At 48.1% G+C, this 5,863-nt stretch overlaps 1 pseudogene; it reads left to right on the top strand.

The window, feature by feature from the left end:
- Window positions 1–4,300: 4,300 nt before the first annotated feature.
- On the top strand, window positions 4,301–5,526 carry LOC118651409 (annotated as a pseudogene).
- Window positions 5,527–5,863: the final 337 nt, after the last annotated feature.

The raw sequence follows: 5,863 nt of genomic DNA, 5'->3' as shown, positions 1-5,863 counted from the left end.
ATAATTTTCTCTCATACACAATCAAACTTCATGAAAGTATAATTTCTTTTTTTTAATTAAATCTTTATTGTTCAGATTATTACATTTGTTCCTCTTTTTTCCCCCCATAACTCCCCTCCTCCCAGTTCCCACCCCACCTTCCGCCCTCACTCCCCACCCACAGTCCTCATCCATAGGTGCACGATTTTTGTCCAATCTCTTCCCCCATCCCCCACACCCCTTCCCCTCCCCCAACAATAGTCAGTCCATTCCCTTTCTATGTCCCTGATTCTATTATAATCACCAGTTCATTCTGTTCATCAGATTATTTATTCACTTGATTCTTAGATTCACTTGTTGATAGAGGTGTATTTGTTGTTCATAATTTTATCTTTACCTTTTTCTTCTTCTTCCTCTTCTTAAAGGATACCTTTCAGCATTTCATATAATACTAGTTTGGTGGTGATGAACTCCTTTAGCTTTTCCTTACCTATGAAGCTCTTTATCTGACCTTCACTTCTGAATGATAGCTTTGCTGGGTAAAGTAATCTTGGTTGTAGGTTCTTGGCATTCATCACTTTGAATATTTCTTGCCATTCCCTTCTGGCCTGCATAGTTTCTGTTGAGAAATCAGCTGACAGTCGTATGGGTACTCCCTTGTAGGTAACTGAGTTTCTTTCTCTTGCTGCTTTTAAGATTCTCTCTTTGTCTTTTGCTCTTGGCATTTTAATTATGATGTGTCTTGGTGTGGTCCTCTTTGGATTCCTTTTGTTTGGGGTTCTCTGCGCTTCCTGAACTTGTAAGTCTATTTCTTTCACCAGGTAGGGGAAGTTTTCTGTCATTATTTCTTCAAATAGGTTTTCAATATCTTGCTCTCTCTCTTCTTCTGGCACCCCCCATAATTCGGATGTTGGTACGCTTGAAGCTGTCCCAGAGGCTCCTTACACTATCTTCGTATTTCTGGATTCTTTTTTCATTTTGCTTTTCCAGTTGGGTGTTTTTTGCTTCTTCGCATTTCAAATCTTTGACTTGATTCTTGAGCTCCTCTGGTCTGCTGTTGGGAGTCTGTATAATATTCTTTATTTCAGTCAGTGTATGCTTAATTTCTAGTTGGTCCTTTATCACAACATCGAGGGTCTCATTAGATTTCTTGTACATCTCATTAAGTTTATCGGCAGTCTCTAGAAGACTCTTGAAAGACCTCAAAAGTGTGGTTTTGAACTCTATATCCAGCAGCCTGCCTTCCTCCAGTTCTGTCATTTGTGTCCTGTTTCTTTGTCTCGGCATTTTTTATGCTTCGCTGTGTCGCTAGAGTGGCTTTCTGTGCTAAGTGTCCCAATTACCTGAGGTAGACACTCTTGGTGCACCCCCTTGTGGTCTTTGTGCGCAGTCTTGTTGTAGCTAAGAAAGTGTAATTTCTGATTGTTGCTACTCATTCCCAATTTTTTACTGCCCCCTTTTTTTATTGCCCATTTATTCTTCAACCCACCATTTCACTGAAGCCCTTATTATCTTATCTCTCTAACCACTTCCTATTTTATCTTCATTTATGCCACTCCTTTGATTTCCCTTTTTTCTTTTTTTCTCTGCATGTGCCTTCTGACACTCATTGGTAGGTTTTTCTTTTTCTTCCTGCACCCTCTGTCTGTGCTTCTCAGTTCTCTCATTACTCAATATACTTTCCTCCTTTGGGAACTCATATACATGCATGTATTCCTTTACTAATACTGATGGATGTATCAGTGAGTTGAATATACCAAACTCACTTTTTCCAACTCAGACTTTTATATACAGGGGTTGGCAAAAGTAAGTTTAAAGTTATGAGTACATGAAATACAATTTATTCTTATATTAATTAATTTTTGTATTGTTTCTTTATATTACAACTGTAACCTTACTTTTGCCCACCCCCTGTACAGCCATGTACATGCTTTGACAGGTCCCAAGATTAACTCCTTGTCTCTATTGCCTTATTCTTTCCTTCCTCTATTTTCTCTCTTGGTAATGGGATTACCATCAGGTTATTCTTCAAAATGGAAACCTCAAGAAAGTTGAGTTATCCTCAGCTACATTCTGTTCCAGGACTAATTAGCTACTCCCCGGTATCACTAGCTCCTTCCCTTATTTATGACTCCAGTCCTGCCTTAAAGCCTCCAACCCTTTTATCCTGGCCTAACTGCAATAGTGTAGGAAACATCCTAGTCTCAAATTGATTCTCTAATTTATCCTCCGTGCTGTGGCCAGAAAATTGGATCAAGTTATTCTCCCTTAAAAAAAAAAAATCCTTTCAGATAGTCTCCATAACCTTCAGCTTAAAAACTAAACTCCTCCATGTAATGTTGTAACGTACCCCGCGAATCACACAAGGACGCCTCAAGAAGTCGAATTAAAGAGTCACATCTATTGCAAGTCCGGGACTATGAGGGAGCATTTTGCTCTCCCAGATCTCATAGTGCCCGCCCCAGCCCCAACACCAGATTTATATAGGCAAAGATCACAAAGGTATTGATTACATCCTAAGGTTTGGAATGAGGAGCCTGATTTGCCAAAAAAGCAGTTTGCAAAAGCAGCATGTTATCTAAATTACAGTTTTTGGGTCTCCGGAATACTGAGTCAATGGCGACATGTTAACTGGAGCCCTCTGACCTTGGGATAACTGTGCTGTTCTTCCCAGGTAAAGGAAAATGTGCTTTCTAAGACCAGTATGACCACAACCAATGGGATATTCACATTACAATCAATAGGGTATTTAATTGAATGGGGTGATTTATATAATTCAGAAAATCAAAATAACTTTTCTATTATTTTAGCAAGCAAATAAGTACAGAAACTAAACAGCAGGGTTAAAGTTAAACTATAGTTTCTACCTGAGATGATTGCTACCATACTTCAATACCTGTTGTCTGTGTCATCTTGGGTAGGCCCCGGTTATTTAATCAATTGATTAATCTGGGCGTTGCTCTGGGGTATTTTGTAGTTCTGTCTAAATCCAATTGACTAGAACTATTCTACATAATCTGGGGGGGTCTAATCCGATTAGTTTCGAGTATTTAAGGCAGAACTGAGGCTCTCCACAGAACAGTTTCACCTCAGGACTCCTGCCCTCGTGTTCCAGCCGCTCTTCCTGACAGCCGTCCTGCAGATTCTGGACTTGCTCTGCTAGCTCCTGCACTCAAGTAAGCCGATTCCTTAAAATGTACCTCCTACTGGTTTTTCTGACTCTGGTGGGACCCTGACTGATAGACTCTCTCTCCTGCAAATTGCCCAAGCCTCGGAGTGCCTCATTGGTAGTCGGAGAAAAGTTTCTTCATTTCCCCCAACTTAGGATGTAAGTTTCTAGATGTCACAGAGAGATCCGTGGCATTGCCTCTGCTAGACTTACTTTACTGAAAACTTATCGACTCCTTAAAGCTGTGGGATATTCTATGTATTAGTAAGGAAACACCGGAGAATGTAAAATAATGAATTCCTATTAAGTTCTAAGTCTTTAAATTTTCTTTCTGTAGTTTTTCACAAGTTTGCAATGGGACCCGACCTGCGCGCCCAGGAAACTACCGGGTGGGGTGGAGGTGGGGGGGGGGGGGTAGGGGAGGTGGGGGTGGGGGTGCGGGCGGCTGGGAAGCGGAGCGCAGCCCGGGGAGGTGCGCTCAGCGCGCAGGGACCGGCACGCGTCGCCGCCGGCCTGGCTCCGGCCCAGCTTCGGTCTCTCGAAAGCGCGCGCGGTTCCGACGCGGGGCCGAGGGTGGGGAGGGTGCCCGCGGGAGGGGAGGGTGCTCGCTGCGCTCGGGGGGGGGGCTTCTCGCCGGCGTCGGCAACTAGAGTTCTCGGTCTCTGCAACGTGGAGTCCCGCGCCCGGGAGTGAGCTGCCCGCGTCGCGCTGTGGGGACACGGCTGCTGAACCCGGGTCGGCTTCCTGGACGCCTTTTATGGGCTTTCCCCCCCAAAGACAGTTGGGTCAGGGGCTCGGGTCCCGGCTTGGCTCAGATGCGCATGGCGGTCCCTGCAGAGTGTGCGGTGGCGGCGCGAAGGGCACCATCTTGTGTGGAGACGGAGCCCCGCAGCCCCGCACCTGGCCCTGCTCCTCGGGCCCTGGCGGGGCTCGCTGCCCCTTTGTCTGGGGCTCCGGGGCCCAGGGCAGAGGCGGGGCCGTGCTCGGTGGTGGTATCACAGGAGGAACAGCTCTCCCGAAGAGAATCCAACATCAAATCAATCAGTGAGGCAATTAGTTAAATCCAATCAGTAAGTTAGTTGCAACTTGGTAGGGAGTGCTGAATTTCATCTATCCACATCTGGTAACTAAAATTTAGTTGTTAGACGCAGGATGGCGGCCACCTCCACGATGACGAACTACGGGACGGCACGGAAGAGGCGGGGCAAAGAGGAGGACAGGACCCAAGTGGAATTCGAGACCAGCGAGGAAGTGGACGTGACGCCCACGTTCGACACCATGGGCCTGAGGGAGGAACTGCTGCGCAGCATCTAAGCCTACGGGTTTGAAAAGCCATCAGCCATCCAGCAGCGCGCCATCCAGCAGATCATTAGAGGGAGAGACGTCATCGCGCAGGCTCAGTCTGGCACGGGCAAGACCGCCACCTTCAGCATTTCTGTCCTGCAGTGTCTGGACAGCCAGGTCCGTGAGACCCAGGCTCTGATCTTGGCCCCCACGAGAGAGCTGGCCGTGCAGATCCAGAAGGGTCTGCTCGCGCTGGGCGACTACATGAAGGTGCAGTGTCACGCCTGCATCGGGGGCACCCACGTGGGGGAGGACATCCGGAAGCTGGACCACGGGCAGCACGTGGTGGCCGGCCGTGTCTTCGATATGATTCGGCGAAGGAGTCTGAGGACAGGTGCGATCCAGATGTTGGTTTTGGATGAGGCCGATGAGATGCTGAATCAAGGTTTCAAAGAGCATATTTACGACGTGTACAGGTACCTGCCCCCGGCCACGCAGGTGGTGCTCCTCAGCGCCACGCTGCCCCACGAGATCCTGGAGATGACCCGCAAGTTCATGACGGACCCCATCCGCATCCTGGTGAAGCGTGACGAGCTGACGCTGGAAGGCATCAAGCAGTTTTTCGTGGCGGTGGAAAGAGGAGAGTGGAAATTTGACACTCTCTGTGACCTCTACGACACGCTGACCATCACACAAGCCATCATCTTCTGCAACATCAAGAGGAAGGTGGACTGGCTGATGGAGAAAATGAGAGAAGCCAACTTCACGGTGTCGTCGATGCACGGGGACATGCCGCAGAAGGAGCGGGAGTCCATCATGAAGGAGTTCCGCCCGGCGCCAGCCGGGTGCTCATCTCCACCGACGTCTGGACCCAGGGCCTGGACGTCCCTCAGATGTCCCTGGTCATCAACTACAACCTGCCCAACAACCGGGAGCTCTACATCCACAGAATCCGAAGGTCGGGGCGGTAAGGCCAGAAGGGCGTGGCCATCAACTTCATGAAGGACGATGACGTCCGCATCCTGCGGGACATTGAGCAGTACTACGCCACGCAGATCGACGAGATGCCCATGAACGTTGCCGATCTGATGTGAGGCGTCGCTGTGCTGGGGACGAGTTGGCCGGCTCTGTCCCCTCAGGACTGTCCAGAGCAGTTTCTGTTTTTGTTTTTTAATTAAATCTTTATTTTCAGATTATTACAGTTGTTCCTTTTTTTCTCCCCCCATAGCTCCCCTCCACCCGGTTCCCACCCCACCCTCTGCCCTTACCCCCGCCCCCATCCATAGGTGTAGGATTTTTGTCCAGTCTCTTCACTCACCCGCCACACCCCTTCCCCCCGCCAGAATAGTCAGTCCACTCCCTTTCTATGCCCCAGATTCTATTATATTCACCAGTTTATTCTGTTCATCAGATTATTTATTCACTTGATTT

This window comes from Myotis myotis, unplaced genomic scaffold, assembly GCF_014108235.1.
Source record: "Myotis myotis isolate mMyoMyo1 unplaced genomic scaffold, mMyoMyo1.p scaffold_m19_p_3, whole genome shotgun sequence".
NCBI classification, from domain to species: Eukaryota; Metazoa; Chordata; class Mammalia; order Chiroptera; family Vespertilionidae; genus Myotis; species Myotis myotis.
This window is presented reverse-complemented; position numbering and strand designations above follow the sequence as displayed.